Source organism: Dipodomys ordii, unplaced genomic scaffold (genome assembly GCF_000151885.1).
Source record: "Dipodomys ordii isolate 6190 unplaced genomic scaffold, Dord_2.0 Scaffold40, whole genome shotgun sequence".
In the NCBI taxonomy this organism is placed as follows: Eukaryota; Metazoa; Chordata; class Mammalia; order Rodentia; family Heteromyidae; genus Dipodomys; species Dipodomys ordii.
This window is the reverse complement of record NW_012267256.1, coordinates 998,091-1,014,711: the sequence shown is the minus strand read 5'-3', so window position 1 is coordinate 1,014,711 and position 16,621 is coordinate 998,091. Positions and strand designations below refer to the sequence as shown.

Genomic DNA, 16,621 nt, shown 5'->3' with positions numbered 1-16,621 from the left:
GCTGTCAGATCACATTAGAAAACCCTCACCAAATGCACACCAGGACTGGCCCCAGCCTGTCCGGCAGGGCAGCCCAGCCCACTCGGGCTACTGTTATGTGGGAACGGCAACAACTGCCTTGAAATGTAAATTTCAGCTTTATGTGAAGTTTTCTAATGCTCAAATAGCCAATTTCATTAAAGCCTTTTTTCTTTTTTAGTGATACCAGGGTTTGAACACAGAGTCTTGGGCTTACTAGACAGGTATTCCAACGCGGTACCATGCCTCTCGCTAATTTTGTGTGCTGAGCTATAGTGTTGCTTTCCCCAGTCCTGTGCCTGGAGGACTGTGGTCCTCCTATTTTATATATCTTACTGTCACTGGGATACTAAGTACCCACCACTGCGCTCAGTTTCTGTGAGATGAAGTGTTCTAAACATTTCTTTTGCCAAGACTGGCTTAAAACCACTGAATTCACACCAACTTGAGGTGACAGGTACATGTCACCACACCTAGCTATTGGTTGGGGATGTCACCATCTTTTTCCTTCATTGGCATGGAATTACTATCCTCCTGATCTTAGCCTTCCCAGTAGCTAGGGTGACAGGTGTGAGCCACTACTCCTGGATCAAAGACTTTTAGTCAATGCTAGTCAAGCCCACAACCATGTCCAGGCCCTGCATTGGGCCTGTAGGGCAGCAGTTTGCACATTTGGTTTGGTCTGATGTCCTCATTATGCAGAACAGAAGGGCTTTGTACAAGCTCATGACAGCCCTGAGTCACAGACTCAAGAGAAGAATGCAGACCTCCTGCTCTTTTACCTTGAAGACCCTCCGTCTAGACTCTATGTGCCAGGCTCTGAGCTGTGTCGCAGATGTGGCTTGGACCTTTTTTGGCAGACATGACAAACAAGCATGCAAATAACTTTAACTCCTTGATGCATGTGCAGGAGCGAAGTCCTTACAGGTGTAGAACCTCACTAAGAGGGGCAGTGCATTTCTGTCTGAGGTGAAGAATCAGAGACAAGCTCCAGAGAGAGATGATGCCCGAGCATGGTATTAGGACTTTTAAAATAGATGTATATGAGTGTGTGTGTGTATATATATACATATATACACATACATCTGTATATGTATATATATATATATATATATATGTCCATTGTGGGGCTTGAACTCAGGGCCTGGGTGCTGTCCCCCAGCTTTTTTGATCAAGGCTAGCATTCTACCACTTTGAGCCACAGCGCCACTTCCGGCTTTTTTCTTTTTTCTTATGTGGGGCTGAGGAATCGAACCCAGGGCCTCGAGCATGCAAGGCAAGCGCTCTACCACTGAGCCACTTTCCCAGCCCCTCCCCCAGCTTTTTTGATCAAGGCTAGCACTCTACCACTTTGAGCCACAGCTCCAGTTCTGGTTTTTTGGTGGTTGATTGGAGAAGAGTCTCACAGACTTTCCTTCCCAAGCTGGCTTTGAACTGTAAACCTCAGATCTCAGTGTCTCGAGTAGCTAGGATTACAGGAGTGAGCCGCTGGAGCCTGGTAGAATTAAATGTTTTAACCACAGTGACAATATTCAGTTCATTTCCTTGCTTAGTTTTCATTGATCAAGCAGCCACTCCATGCCTGTGAGTCTGAGGAATCTGGGGGGCAAAATTGAGCACAGATGGTCTGACCCTGGCCTGTTATCTTGAAGTTCATTCGTGCCAACCCATTTAATCTATAGCACGAAGGCCAGCTGGCGATGAGGAGCCCGATGTGGGGAGGCTGAGTGCAGGCCATGCTGGTGGGGGCAGAGCAGCCCTTTGCCTCAGTGGACGCTGCGGTTGACGCCTGGGCCCTGACCAGTGCTGTCCTGGCTCTGGAGTCCTCGCAGGCTCTGCCTGCCGCCTGGGCGTTCCCGCTGGACTGGTCTGAGCCACTATCCTCGAGTCTCCACCTCTCGCGTGCCCACGCAGTTGCGGTTTATTAGGTGAGATGGGGTCTTCCAAACTCTTTGCCTGGGCTGTCCTTGAACTTTGATCTTTCTGAAATCTACCTTGTGAGTAGCTAGGATTACAAGCATGAGCCACCATCACCTGGCTATTTAATTTCAGATTGGAATCAGAGTCTTAATTTACATTATAGTGTCTTCCTAACACCTGGAGCAGTGCTTAGTAAATCAATTCATACTAAAGAACAGATTCAGTACTGTGTCTACGTTCCTGGAAAAAGATAATGGCATAAATTAAATAACCAGTTAGGGGGTTCATACCTAGCTGACAATGAGATTTCTAATGATTTGGTATTAATATAAGTGCACGTATTAGTCCATGGAAATTCCATAGTAGTCAGTCTTTGGCTGTTTGGCCTATTAAGATTAACTCACTTAAAGAAAGAAGAATCTCAGTAGGAAGAAAATATGTTCTTATTTGTGTTGTGTATCTAAGAAAATGGAGCTCAGACTCAAACATCACCTATCAACTATGACTAAGTCAGTACAATTTACCATGCAATCAATAAAGGGCTTTAAGTTTACATATCAGCATCTACCTATTATTTATGTGTGTGTGTGTGTGTGTGTGTGTGTGTGTGTGTGTGTGCGCGTGCTCATGTGCATATGCGTTTATGCTGGTCCTGGCCTGGGCACTGGCCCTGAGATTTTTTTTTTCTTAAGACTAATACTCTATCACTTGAGCCAGAGCTCCACTTTCTCTGAGTGTCTGTCTCTGTCTGTCTGTCTGTCTGTCTGTCTGTCTCTCTCTCTCTCTGTCTGGTGATTAACTGGAAATAAAGGTCTCATGGTCTTTCCTACCTGGGCTGGCTGAATATGCAGTCCTCAGATCTCAGCCTTCTGAGTAGGCAGGATTACGGTTACAAGCCACTGCTGCCCAGCTCATGACTGCATTCTACCATGCTCACCTAGGTGGCATGTGCCATCCGTGCCGGGCTAAATTTTTAAAAATTGAGATATGATATGTGTAACATATGAAGTTAAGTGTAATACTTGATACATACATACAATGGGCAAAGGGCAAATCAAGGTAATTACCACCTCAAACATTTATTATATGTCAAGGATGAGAACATTCAAACTCTTCTTCTGCCTAGTGCGAAAGGTATAATAAATGATTGTTAAGAATGGTTATCTCTACTATGTTACAGAAAACTAGAATTTGTTTCTCCTACCTAACGATAAACAGGCCTTTGCCTACAAAGGTAAATGTCTGAAGTCATTATTCTCTTATTTAGATCTTTTCATGTTAGGCTTACTTAATGTTTATATTTTATTTTTGCTTGCAAAGATAATATGCTTTCCCCTAAGAATTAAATCCATGTGATTGCTTTCATTGACATCATGGCACTATGTTTAAAATCAAATAATCCAGCTCTGGGAATCAATTAGGTCTTTATTGGTCTCTTTTTTTCATTTGACAGATTCTATAATTAAATAAGATAATTAGGAAGTGGATAATGTCCAGTGCTACATCATCCAGTATGGTAGCCACTTGACATATGTTTCTATTTAAATTTGAATGTAGATTAATTAAAATTAAATTTATTTCAAATTAAGTTCAAATTAAGAATTCCAACCTTCAGTATCACTAGCCATATTGTAAATGCCCAGTAGTGTAATGGGGCAGTTGTTACCCCACTGGACAGTGGAGAAACAGAACATTTCATCATTACAGACAGTTCTGCTGGGCAGGACTGTTCCACGTGTTGCTGTTGTGTATGTTGAAGTATGACTCCACATAGAAGGATTTGAATTATTTAGCTTTAAGGAGAGGTATTTGGAATAAAGGGAGAGTTAATAGTCATTGGTTATATGAAGAATTACCATAATCATTCTGCAATTTTAGAAAGGAACAATAAATTTGACTCAGGCAAGATTTTAACAGGAAAGATTTACATTCGAGTCTTTTAAAAGTCCTTTTGGCCTTTGAACACTAAGAACCCTTGGAATAAATTTAATCTGCAGAACTTGCAAATGTGCTCTCTGTTGGTGATGAAAACATGCAAAACAATGATTTCTGCTCTAAATGCTAAGCCAGAAACATGTCTGGGTATCATTCTTCCGTGAAAATTATCTTGGAGTATTTCACGTATCATTGCCTCCTGCTCGAGTCCTGCTGCTGAAGTCTATGTCAGCCGGGAAACTGCTTGAGGGAGAATTTCTGCTAGGAGGTCACCAAAGCTTTGCAGTAAGAACTAAGTACAGGTGGGAAATGCTGTATGTCTGTGAGACAGCCCTGGTGGACACTTGCTGACCATGTTGATTCTTTTGTTTTGTTTTCTTTCAGTACTAGTACTCGGCTTGACCTCAGGGCCTGGACGCTGTCCCTTAGCTTTCTCCACTCTGGGCTAGTGCTCTTCCAGTTGAGCCACAGCTCCACTTCTGGCTTTTTGGTGGTTAATTGGAGGTGAGAGTCTCTTGGTCTTCCCTGCCTGGGCTGTGAACGGCCATCCTCAGATCTCAGTTTTGTGTATGAATGAACCGCTAAAAGGCTACCATGGTACTTTCAGAAGAGAGCAGAGGAATGGCGTGGACGCTTCGGGCAGAGCGAAGTAACTTCTCAACATTCTTCCTCGGTTTCCATTTCCTGATTAATTACTTCTGTTCTTACGTGTTCTTGTATCTATACTTTTTACCAATTTGATCTGCAATGACATTTTTCATTTGATTTAAAATCAGGCCATTGGAAGCCCAATGGGAGTGTCTCCTGTCTGAGCTTTAGAACTCTGAAAGATCATTTTATTAAATATAAAGCCCGATGACCTCTTTTATCCAAGATGTCCCTGGGTATGAGTGCAGCTCTCAGCTTTCACATTGTGCAGAACCTTCCGTTATAAACACTGCAGTGTGAAAATCTTGAATTTCCTTCTCAGGCCTGCCACCTTGAACGCTTTGAGACTGTGATTGCTTCTTTTATTCCTTGTCTTCCTTTTTCAATATGCATTAATGGCATGGGTCTGTGAACATTTCATTTAAAAGAATTAGCCCTTCGGACACAATGAATTGGGGTTCCCAACTTTGCTCATTAGTTTAGGATGAAGAGTTCAGATTATGGGAAACTTGGTCATCCTGTGTGTAATCCCATATGGACGGCCAAATCTGTTTGGGAAGTAGTTCTGAAGCTTAATTTTCTTTTAATCTGCTTTATTCTGGGGACTGGACTCTGGTAGCAGGCACACAAACACAACAATCCAGCTGATGCGCCGGGGTCATGGTTCACTGAAACCCTAAATCCCTTCATCACTTTTTAGAACAGTGTTTATTTCAGAAATGCTAGAGATGCTGTGTGCATATGGAGTCAGCTTCAGGTCATCTCAGCTGTCAGGCTACCTTTGTCTGTTACTGGCTTACTAAGCCATCCCAGAACTGGTTAGGGTCCATGGATCCTTAAGAATAAGAAAGAAACAGAAACCACAGTGTAGTTGAAAGCACACTCACTCGGTATCTACTCTTTATCAGGGTTTGGAGATAGAAAGTGCTTCAACAGAGAAGTAAACAAGTCAACAAAGCAGCAAAACAAGTCAAAGTGCAGCTTTGGTTTGGGGCAGAGTTAGTCAGGCAAGGATTTCCATGCCAGCTCGGAGAACGGGAATCAAACCCAGCGTGGTTCCTGCGTATGTGGCTGGCATTCAGAAAGTCATCCTGGAAGTCATCTAAGTTGACTTTATAAAAAGAAATTGTTGACATTACAAATATGATGTGCACAAGGAGGTTAAATATGCACAGTTCTGGCAGAACATAAAAAGAAAAATACTGAATCTCCAGAGATTTAGAGACAGTATCTGCAAGCCTCCGGATTCACATCTCCACTGTCCTCTTAGAGCAGTATCTCGGAGAAAAATAACTAACATATGTATGTCTGAGCACATGTGCATATTTTTCAAATACAGGGGAAATGGGAGCTCTCAAACAACAAAGATAATGTTTGGAAGAATCTTAACAGAGGTGAGGCCAGAATTCCAGTCATTTGTCAATACACCAGTCTTCTCAGAGGGAAAGAGAGCAAAGGAAAAGTTTTAAATTCTAGTCATGTCTCGAAGATCGGGATTTTTTCCCCCATTAAATGGCCGAGCAAGCATTTCTGAGCTTTTTGATTACTCAATCTGATCATCCTAATAGAGAAACGAGTGTTGACTGGGCAAAAAGTATGGTCTTTACTTTGAAGAAGCAGATTTACTGTTTTGGTGACAGGTCTTTCTCTAACAGACAACTAACCACATCCACGCTAAACTCGGTTATAGCTTCCTGGGTTCATCTCCAAGTCTTAGTTTGAAATACTGTCCAAGAAGAAGAAGGAGAAGGGAGGGAGAAAGGCGTTCTCTGGGTAAATAAAACACCGTCCTGTTGCTTAAAGGATCTGGGCGTGTTAGTCCTTGGTTAGCCAACTCTTTGAAGTCTTCCCACCTTTTCAGTACAGTCTTAGGTTCTTGTAGTCCTATTTTTAGATTTTGAACAAAATTCACAATTTGTCCAGCATAAATGTCTCATTGTTTCTCTAAAACCGTAGGATTAGAAAAACACGTCCCTTTAATTTTCCTATGTTTCAGTCTGAGACTGAGATTTTCATATTGGTCAGAAAAGAACATTCCCCAAAAGCAACAGATTTTTTTCCCCCCAAAGTCATGGATAATTTTGATTTTCCTTCTCAGCACAGCATGAGAATTGGAAAACTCTTATGAGAACTGATAAAGGCTACAGAATACGTTCTTTGTTTCTTGGCAAAGAAGCTTCTTGTGTCCCAAGTGCTGTGGTCGAGGGAAATATAAGTCCATCCTCCAGAGAGTGCAGACCATCGCTGGATTCAAGTGGGAGACCACTTTCCTGGCCATGCTTGAGTGGCATCCCCTGGCTGGTTTGGACAACAAGCAGTGGACGGCTTAGGACGCCCTCTCAGCGGGCCGAATACACTGGGCCTTTTCATTCGAAGAAGCCCAGCCCACATGTGTTACAGAAGCAGGAGGTTTTCTTTTGAGGCTTGCTTGGGAAAGAATGTGTTGTGGTAAGTACCAAGCCACCTGAACAAACATGCGCTCGGGCTGGGCTCCCTGAAGAGCTTCCCAGGGTGGGAGGCAGAGACCTATTCTGTCTCCATCTGTAGAAAAACAGGGGAGTTCATTTTCTTTTTGCTTTCCTTTCTTTTCTCTTCCCTTCCCTTTCCATCTTTCTTTTTCGTGTGTGCCTATCCCGGGGCTTGAACCAGGGTCTGGGCACTGTCCCTGAGCTTTTTCACTCAAGGCCACTTGAGCCACAGCTGCACTTCTTGCTTTTGATGTTAATTGGAGGTAATGTCACAGGCTTTCCTGCTCATACTTCACATCACAACTCCTCAGATCTCAGCCTCTGATCAGCTAGGATTATAGGCATGGGCAAGAAGTTCCTTTTCTTAAGAGAAAAATGACTCCATTTGGGCTTGACAGATGCCCTGTCTTAAATCTTCAGAGGAGAAATTCTGCAGCAGGCAAGTTAATCAGATTTGCTATGAATCCAAAGCTGACTTCAGCATAAAGTGCCAATCTGGGAATGAGCCCTTAGATGTTCATTTCTCACCAATTTCTTTTGAATGCAAGAATAGAAAAGTGGCATAGGAAAAGAGTGATTGACTATTTCAGTAAGGAAAAAATAATATAAATGGCAATTGATTTGGTCATCTGTGCAAAACTAGATGAGGAAGACACCAGTATTAAACAAGATAAGGCATCATCATTGGGAACTTCTCAGGGCATTATAGAGTTTGTCCATAGGCTTTTAAATGGAGCAACACTCCAGCACTGTAAGAAATAGTACTCTTAATTTGAAGTTGAGACTCTTCATAGTAAAAGATTGTCTGGAAAGATGCTTGAGGTAAGCTACAGGATGCCACCTCGTCCAAGGAACCGAAATGCTAGGTTCTTGGAGGAGACTTTACAGGTGTGATTAAACTAAGGGTGTGTGGGCCCTACACGCTGCCCTTGTCAGACAGAGGCAGAGGGAGGCTACACCAGAAATCAGGGAGGAGGCGGAGGCTGGCCCAGTGCAGTCCCAAGTCAGTTCCAGCAGCCACGGGGAAGAGGAGGAAGCAGAGAAGGGATTCTCCCCCGACGGGGCCTCTGGAGGGGTGCGTCTTCCCCAGTTCCTTGATTTTGGCCCTCTGAACTTCTAGCCTCTAGAGCGTTTCTTGTGTCCTGGGTCCCCAGTTAGTGATTTTTTTTTTGTTGCAATCACACAAAACAAATACAGTTTTGAAGCGAGCCTGTTGACCAGTTCCTGGGAAGGCAGCGTCATCCTCACCGAAATGACTAGCGGCCTGGGGCGAGGGAGACAGTGCCAAGAAGCGATGGCTGTTGGAGCCCTGCGTGAGGAGACAGGCAGGCCGGGGCAGCTGCTGCTCGGGACAGCGCTGGACGAGGCTGGCTCTACACGCTTGGGAAGGGGCCCCGCAGCAGCACGCCATCTTCTCCTGACACGGAACCCAGGATCTTGAGCAAGACGAGATAAGGCCCTCTCCCTAGACCACGGCTGGCAGGAACCGTGGGGAGGCTGGCGAGTCCTCAGTACCACTCCGGCCCTGGCTCCCCACCTTCCTCCATGTCCAATACAGAGGCAGTGCAGGCAGCTGCCCGGCAGCTCCGAGACAGCGCGGATGAAGCCTGCGACTCTAAGTCCTCTCCAGACTGTCTCTTTTCTGCTGTGGGGGCTTCTAATATTTATTTTATAGTTCCCTCACTTTATGTGCTTTATCGTGAGATCAGAAGAATGATACTGATTTTTGTGTGTGCGTGCCAGTTGTGGGGCTTGAACTCAGGGCCTGGATGCTGTCCTTGAGCTTTTGTGTTCAGGGACAAAGTGTTAGAACACTAACACTTTGCACTGTAGCTCCATTGGCAACTTTTTAGTACTCAGTTGGACCTTTTTTTTTTTTTCCCAGGCTGGCTTTGAGCAGCAACGCTCAGCTCTCATCCTCTGACTAACTAGGATTATCGGCATGAGCCACCTGCTCCCAGAAATACTGAATTCTTAAAGTAAGTTAGACAGTACTCTGAGCTGTTTTAAAGGAAAACATACTATCATATCTTCCACTTATCTACTGATGTCCTATGTATCGTGGTATGTAAAGGTCATAAAATTCTTCAGGTAAATAATGTTAGGAGGTTACAGAGATAGTGGAGAGAACAAAGAAGGCTCCATCGAGAGATTTATCATCTCCCTCACTTTCAAGATCAACTGGGAAGTGACCATTTGAGCTTTTCCACTTGGGTTCATTCATTCACTCACTTCTTTGTTAATTTATCCATTCACTGATTCCAAGACTACTAAATGCAGGTCCTGTGCCAAGTGAAGAAGCTACGGAGGCTGACAGACCTTCGCCCCGTCCTGGAAGAGCTGCGGAGCCGGCGAGTTGGGGGCCTGCCCAGCGTTCTCTTTTTAAATTACAATTCGCTTTCTCCCCAGAGTTCATCTCTTCCTACTGTGTTATATATAAATGGTTTATAGTGTAGATTATGTGAAGACAATGGCACTTTAGACCCTTGACTGGAAGTCTATTTGGGAAGAACAATATCTGGGACTGTCCTAATTTCAGACTTCAATTCTTGAATCATTTTCAACGTCCCATAGCAACTGGAGACATGGAGTCTGGGAACTAAGACTAGACAGCGAGTTGATGTGAAATGCCCGTACACCTACTGAATAAGGCTGCAGTAACAGAATTGAATGTCTTGGTTGGAGACTGGAGCCTAATAACAAAACCTCGTCTGATACTGGGTTCTGAGGAGGGATAATAAACAAAGCCAAACACTTCTTAGGGAAGAGCTGGAGTCAAACTTACTGGCTGAGAAATATAAGAACTCTATAGGCTAGAAAACAAACCCAAGTCTCAGATGAATAACACTAGCTTGGTGCTGCCAAGTAAGAGAAAGTTCCTGAAGCAAGCTGGCAAAGACTTGGCGATATCATATGATGAACCCCAGGAAATCTTGGGTTTGAGGAAGATGGTTGGCAGGAATGGCAATTCAGGATTGATTCAACACCTGTACTGTTCCAGTCAGTGTGTAGAGCAAATGCTTGACGCAGAGTAGGTGCTGAAAACATTTGCTGAATGGGAATGCCTGTGTGCGGCTGAGCTCAAAGCGTGGGAAGCAGAGTAGAGTCAGGCTGCCGGTGGAACGGACGGGCACGTTACCTCTTTATCACACAGGTTTATAGCTAAAAGGCCAAAGGTCCAAGAGAGGAGCAGCCCACCCTGCCAGGGCTTGTTCCTCTAAGTGCCGTTGTCTCATGCAGGTTAGCAGAAAGCTCCCTAGGAAAGCTGCCAATGAATAACAAGTGTGGTGGATATACATTTTAAGGATAACAAAAAATAGCTTTTCCAGCTGGCAGTCGAATTCAAAGTAAGTTTGGTAACTATTCACTGAGAGAGCTGTTTTTTGCATATATTTTTTGTTGTAAGAATACTGTACACAGGGGTTACAGGTACATGAGTAAGGTAATGAGTCCATTTCCTATCGAGCATTGTTACGCCCTCCTTTGTTTTCCCTCTACCATCCCTTCCCACCCCACCTCCCCAACTCCTCCCCCGCCCCAAGTTGTAAAGTATATACAAGTATATATAAGATGCAGGGCACCAGAATAAAATACAGTGAAAACAGGGGTTATATTGTGGAGAAAAACATACAAAAGAAACAAAAATATGTTGAAAAATGAACTTTACAACTTTGGCTGGGCGGGGGCGGTGGGGGCGGTGGGGGGGGAGGGAGAGATGGGAAGGTGAAATGAAGGAGGAGGCAACAATGTTTGAAATGCACTCATTACCTTGCCCATGTAATTGCAACCCCTCTGTACAGTATTTTCACAATTAAAACATTAAAAAAAGAAACAAAAAAAAATCACACGGTACATTATAAAACAATAGCAAGAAAGAAAAAACCACTTGTGTCCCTATCTTGGGGTTCATTTCGCTTAACATCATCTTTTCTGGTCATATGTACATGGCTTTTGAACTTTTCTGCTTGTCCTAGACATATACTAGTGATTGTAAATAAGGGAAACCATGGGACCTATGTTTCTTTGGGCCTGGCTTACTTCACTTAACATCATTGTTTCCAAGTCTTTCCATTTCCTAACAAATGTGGTATATTTATACAATGGAATTCTATGCCTCCATCAGAAAGAATGACATTGCCCATTTGTTAGGAAATGAGATATCTTTTTATAGGCTTTGAAAGATCAGTTCGTCAATAGATAACTCACACTCAATAACAATGATAATTATAACAAGTATTAGTAGTAACTAAGGGTCTACTCTAAGTCAATCACTGTGCCGATGTCCCTCTCACCATTTCCTACATTTTTATCTTATAGCAAGCAACCTTGGAAGATAGTAATTACTTACCTTCAAGGAAATCTGGAAGCTCGGGGTAATTAAAGAACTTGTCCAGGGCAGCATAACCAGGTGACGCGTTTCACTCCACATGTATGGTCTTTGGGTGCCATCACTAACCCACACTAAAGCAGGGAAACAATGAGCATCACATTCGATCCCATAATTGGCTCGGGGCTAGTATACAGACGCATTTTGTGTGCCCCCAGACAGTCTTACACAATGGGTATCCTGGGAGAACAGAAAAAGCTCCTGTCCCCTTTTAGTTCCAAAGAGAACTGGTGACTTAATGTCTGCAGTTACAGCAGGTCTTGAATTGAATCTCACTGTCGCCTTGACTCGGAAGTCCCCCCTTTCATGATTCCAATACTTCCTACTTACTGAGTATGGCCTCTGTGCCAGAAACCATACTAGAGTTTTAGGAACTGATCTCAAATTTTATTACGTGAAAGTGGAGATTTTAATGGAAAGTTGGAGAAAGAGATCATTTTGGAATGTGGAGGTCCAACTCGTGAGGACTCACCCCAATGGAAACCCTCATGGTGGTCCTGTAGGAAAATAGGAAAACCTCTGAGATATGCAGGCCAGAAGAGTTGGTTCTCAAACAAGTGAGTCATCTTGTAGATGTCCTAATGTGCTGATCGCTGGGTCCTACCCAAAGCCTCAGATTCAGCAGAACGGAGGTTTGAGATTTCATAGCCTTTCTCACACAATGAGATGGATTATTCAAAGACCACACTCTAGAACAATGATCGTATAACTGGTTCTGAGAACTGTGAGGTTTCGAGAGTTTTGGAGAGGGAAAAATACTTAGCACATGGTGTCTGGTCATCTTCTGCCAAGTAAATGCTGAGGATCCAGAAATAGGGTGAGAAAACAATATGAACTTAGGACTTCCTTTACATCACCACCAACTATTTTACAGTATCTCTCATATTTTAGTCTATCATAGCTAAACACTTATAGGGAAAATGTAGTAAATACACACTTTCTTCAAGAAGTATAAATTAACACAAAGTGTGTAGAATTTTCATTTAAATCATGCATTAAAAGCAACCTCCACACAGTTAAAATGAACAGAAAGCCATTTATAAATCAGAAAAGCAGGATTTCTTTTGTAGAGAGCCTGCGTGGTTGAATAAAAAATTGGAAAATAGACCCCAGTTACAAAGGATTTGTGCAAAACAGAGGTGAGTTTTTAATTATGTCTTTTACATCTAGCAGATTTGGGTCTTGCTTTAACTTTCAGACAGTTTGCTCAAACGTGTGAAATTGAGGTATGAGCTGACAGCTGTGAATTCTTGGCCTATTTGTTTCCTGACCTTAGAATCTGAAGACATGTACTTCATCATTGGCAATGTGTGGCGAGTCTTCTGTGATGTCTGTAGGTGGGATGTTCTGTCTTAGAGCTCACAGAGAAGCTGAAGCAGAAAGCAAAGGAAAAAGTTGTTCATCACTTCATGCAATTTTTCAAAAAAGCAGCTTTGAATGCATGCTTTATCTCTCCAGTCATTGCATCTGACCATTTTTGAGAGTCAACATAACTGATCAAGAGAATATTAAAAATACAAAGACAGCACACTTAAACAGAACGGAGGTAAACTGGGAATAGGTAAAGCCCAGACAGTAACTTGGACCCCGGCACAGGATAGATTTCCACGATGGCCAGTTCCAACAGAACTGTAGTAGACCTTTCTACGCCTCACCTCGGGCACCACCACTGCCACCATACTTCTAGATTTCTTAATGACAGGAAGAAAAGTGTGGGCCAGAGTGTAAGTATACCAACCTTTTCCAAGAGCATGCTGGGAGCTGGGAGGTGAGCTGTGCGGGAATCTTCTTGAGAGCCAAGCAAACCATCAACCTCTGCTCCCCTCTCAGGCTGGTTTTGCTCTCTACTGAGACTCCCTTCTGGATGAGTTCATCACTGCTGGCTGGGTGTGAGGCTCTGCAGGTCAGAAGGGGCGATGAGAAGGTGGGGGGGGTCTTACCTCGGTCACCAGCTTGCCTTTAACCTCCGCAAGAAACCGTAGCAGCCACCTTCTTCCCCGTCCTCTTCAAAAATAATGATTGTTTGGAAGCATTTCTCAGTCAGGACAGCAGCATGTGTTGACCTCACAGGCCCTCACTAGTCCCTGAGAAATGCAATTAACTAAAAAAGAAGCTGTGCAAGACCATGAAACTAGAAAGACAAGAAAGGCAGATTGTCTCCTCAACAACTATCCGCAGCCGCCATTAATACATCCTTCTGTGAAGCAGCAATCAAGCAAGCCCTTCCCTTTAGCAAAATGTTTAACTGCGGCATAGAAATAGCTGTAATCAGCCCAAGATTAGGACGGAGGGAGGCTTGCTTTCTGTATTTCCTCCCCGTAGTTTTGAACGAGCTACGAGCTACTCAGCAAGTCGGTCTCCCCACACTCCCATGCCTACAGCCCCCAGGAGCCCTCATTCATCAGCACGCTTATTATATGTGCAGTAGAACATTTCCCTCCGCCCTATTTTTTAATGTTTTGCGATTTATCAAAAGTGAGTGAAATACCCTCTCCATATGTTTACACCAAAGGGTCGTGTCTCCAAGACCCCGTGGAGATGGAATTCATGGCAGGTTGGTACACAAGAGAGGCAAAATAAAACGGGACAATGCGGGGCGGGGGTAGGGAGTCTACCCCCCTCCCCCCAGAGAAAGGATTTTGTGGCTTTTGGCACTGTTAATAATTTGTGTAGAAAAATAATGTTTTCTTGTGTGTTTAATCCGGTGCCAAGACAGCTGCTGGTGCAGTAGCATTCTGCAACAAATTAGAGGGCAGTTAAAGCGAGATTTTCCACCATCAAGAACAAAGCCAGGCCAGTCAGCAAGGGGACAGCTTGTTCTAGTCGCTAATGTGCATAAAAACTCACGGCACATAATTTAAAGCAGCTTTGTGTACGAGGATGCTGCTGCTCTGGTTTCTGAGGTCTACTGCTAATTCCAAATCAAATGAAAGCGGCTGGATTACAAAATGACAAGCAATGCACTGACACCGTCTGCCCCAGCTAGGAAGATAATTTTTTTTCCCTCTATTGCTATTGATATCAGAGTCAATTCCCCTCAATATTACAATATTTAATGGATGACAGATGTGTGAAATACGAAGCCCGAAGCCCCTCGTTACAAAAGGCGAGCTCTCAATAACTCTGTGGCACCTCTCACACGCTCACAAATTATTTAAAGATGTGTTACCTTTGCTGGGAAGGAAGCAGATGTTAAAACGATCCAGTGCCTCCTTAAAAGTTGGTCGGACTCTCCAGAGTTTTAATCAGTGTAGCGCTTTATTCTACTGGCTTGAAATCAAATAGGGTTCTTTGGTTTGAAATGCATTGGGAAAGAGCATGGTGGAGTCCAAATACCTTTCAGTACCTAGAACTTTAGTCTTCCATTTGTAAGTAGGATAGGCTGTAGAGAATTAAATGGAGGTGGGAGAGAAATGGGAGAAGGCAGAGTTTCAGTTGGAGTTTTTGCCTACTTAAACATGGGCTAGGAACTGTGGCACCAGCCAGAGGTGTTAGACCCTGAGTGAGCAAGGACTAAGGATTCAGTTCCAAAACGTGCACTCATCAGGCTCATAAAGACTGAATCTACCTCTGATACTTGCAGGAGTAGGATTTCAAATTCCACTCCTGTAACTAACCCAGAAATAGTAATGAAAGACATTAAGCTCCAAAGGAAGCCATACAACTGTTAGATAAAATTGGGGGGACCATATGCACACAAAGAAAAGATATTTACTGAAATACATGAACATAAAGAGAATTTTGTTTGAGTAGAGTCTCAAGAAAACCTGCCTCCCATTCAAAATATGCCATTTAGCACCCAGGATTGGAAGATTATACACTTTTTAAAAAATCAGTAAAATGGCAAATATAAACTTTTCCTTTAGAAACGATGTAGACGAGATGAACATTTATTGTTTACAAGCATTTACTGTAATGAACTGAAGTGAACTGGCGATTAGGGCTTGTAATAAAGATGCATGGGTCAGCTGGGAAGGCGACTCAGGAGGCTGAGATCCACGGACCATGATTTAAAGCCAGTCAGTGCAGGAAAGCCCACAAGACTCATCTCCCATCAACTCTCAGAAAACCAGAGGTGGCACTGTGGCTCAAGTCGGTAGAGCGCTAGCCTTGAGTACAAAAGCTCAGGGACAGCGCCCGGGTTCTGAGTTCAAGCCCAAGGACTGGCACCAACAAAAGGAAAAGCTCTGTAACACACAGGGAGCTCAGCAGCTGCTCCCTGGGTGAAGTGTTCTGAACTCAGGAGGACATTGCCAAACGTGCCTGGTGTGCCTGCCCACCAGAGGGTCACACTGGCCTGGCCATTCCCAGTCCTGAGAGGACCTAAGCTTATGTACATGACAAGGTTACTTTTTCCAAATCTCCTATGATTCATCCTTACAGTTTGCCTTTAGGGGACATCATTAGCGAAGAACCATACTTAGCAAACATATTAACAACCCATGCTTTTTTGTAAAAGATATCGTGTCTCTCAGAAGTAAAGACGCTCAAAGAAAAGAACCTGGGACAGACCAGTATATTAACAGTAAAATTTTAGAGAAACTTTGGAAGCGTACGGGGCTATGTCGCTGAGGACAGGATATAGCATGGTATCTCAGACAGCAAAGAAAGCGCGTGGGCACTGAGGACGTCGAAGGATTCAGAAAAGCCCGGGGTCTTCCTGAAGAAATAGCTGGAACAAATGTTTATTTATGAAGCCTTGAAATTAAAAGGAAAATGCCACCAGACATATTAGAAATAATTTCCCAATTTCAAGGATTTGATGTACTTATTTTCTTATGCTGGCTATTTTGTTGTTGTTATTATAAAGAAACAAATGGGGTAGAAAAACAAGCTGATAATGACAAGCAGTAAAGATTAGCATTTGGATAAATACTGGCATCTAAACGATTTTTTTCTGTAATATGACCTGTATTTCCCATTTACTGTAGGAAAATGAAATTGGATCATTTCTAACATCATTCGTGGTCAATCTTCAGCCGTCTATACTTCATCGATATCACCAACAGACAACACATACGCCATCTTTCACCTCATTCGATTTATTCTTTTTTTAAAAAAATATCTGTGCAGATCTTTTGATATATTATATGAAACATAACCCGGAACCGTTCTGAGGGATGCAGGACCAGAGTCATAAGTTACCCCAGAGAGCTCAACACTCTGGGATTCTCATGTGAGCGCTTAGGATTTGCTCTGGTAGCTAGATAATGCTTCTGGGCAGAGTTGCAGGAAGCCCTTAGCT

The 16,621-nt window shown here is 43.4% G+C and overlaps 1 protein-coding gene across 1 annotated transcript in view; it reads left to right on the top strand.

Annotated features, from left to right (window-relative positions):
• LOC105987186 (spermatogenesis-associated protein 31D1-like) overlaps window positions 1-16,621 on the top strand; it is a 159,333-nt gene that overhangs the window by 114,225 nt on the left and 28,487 nt on the right. The gene's annotated exons all lie outside the window — the stretch shown is intronic.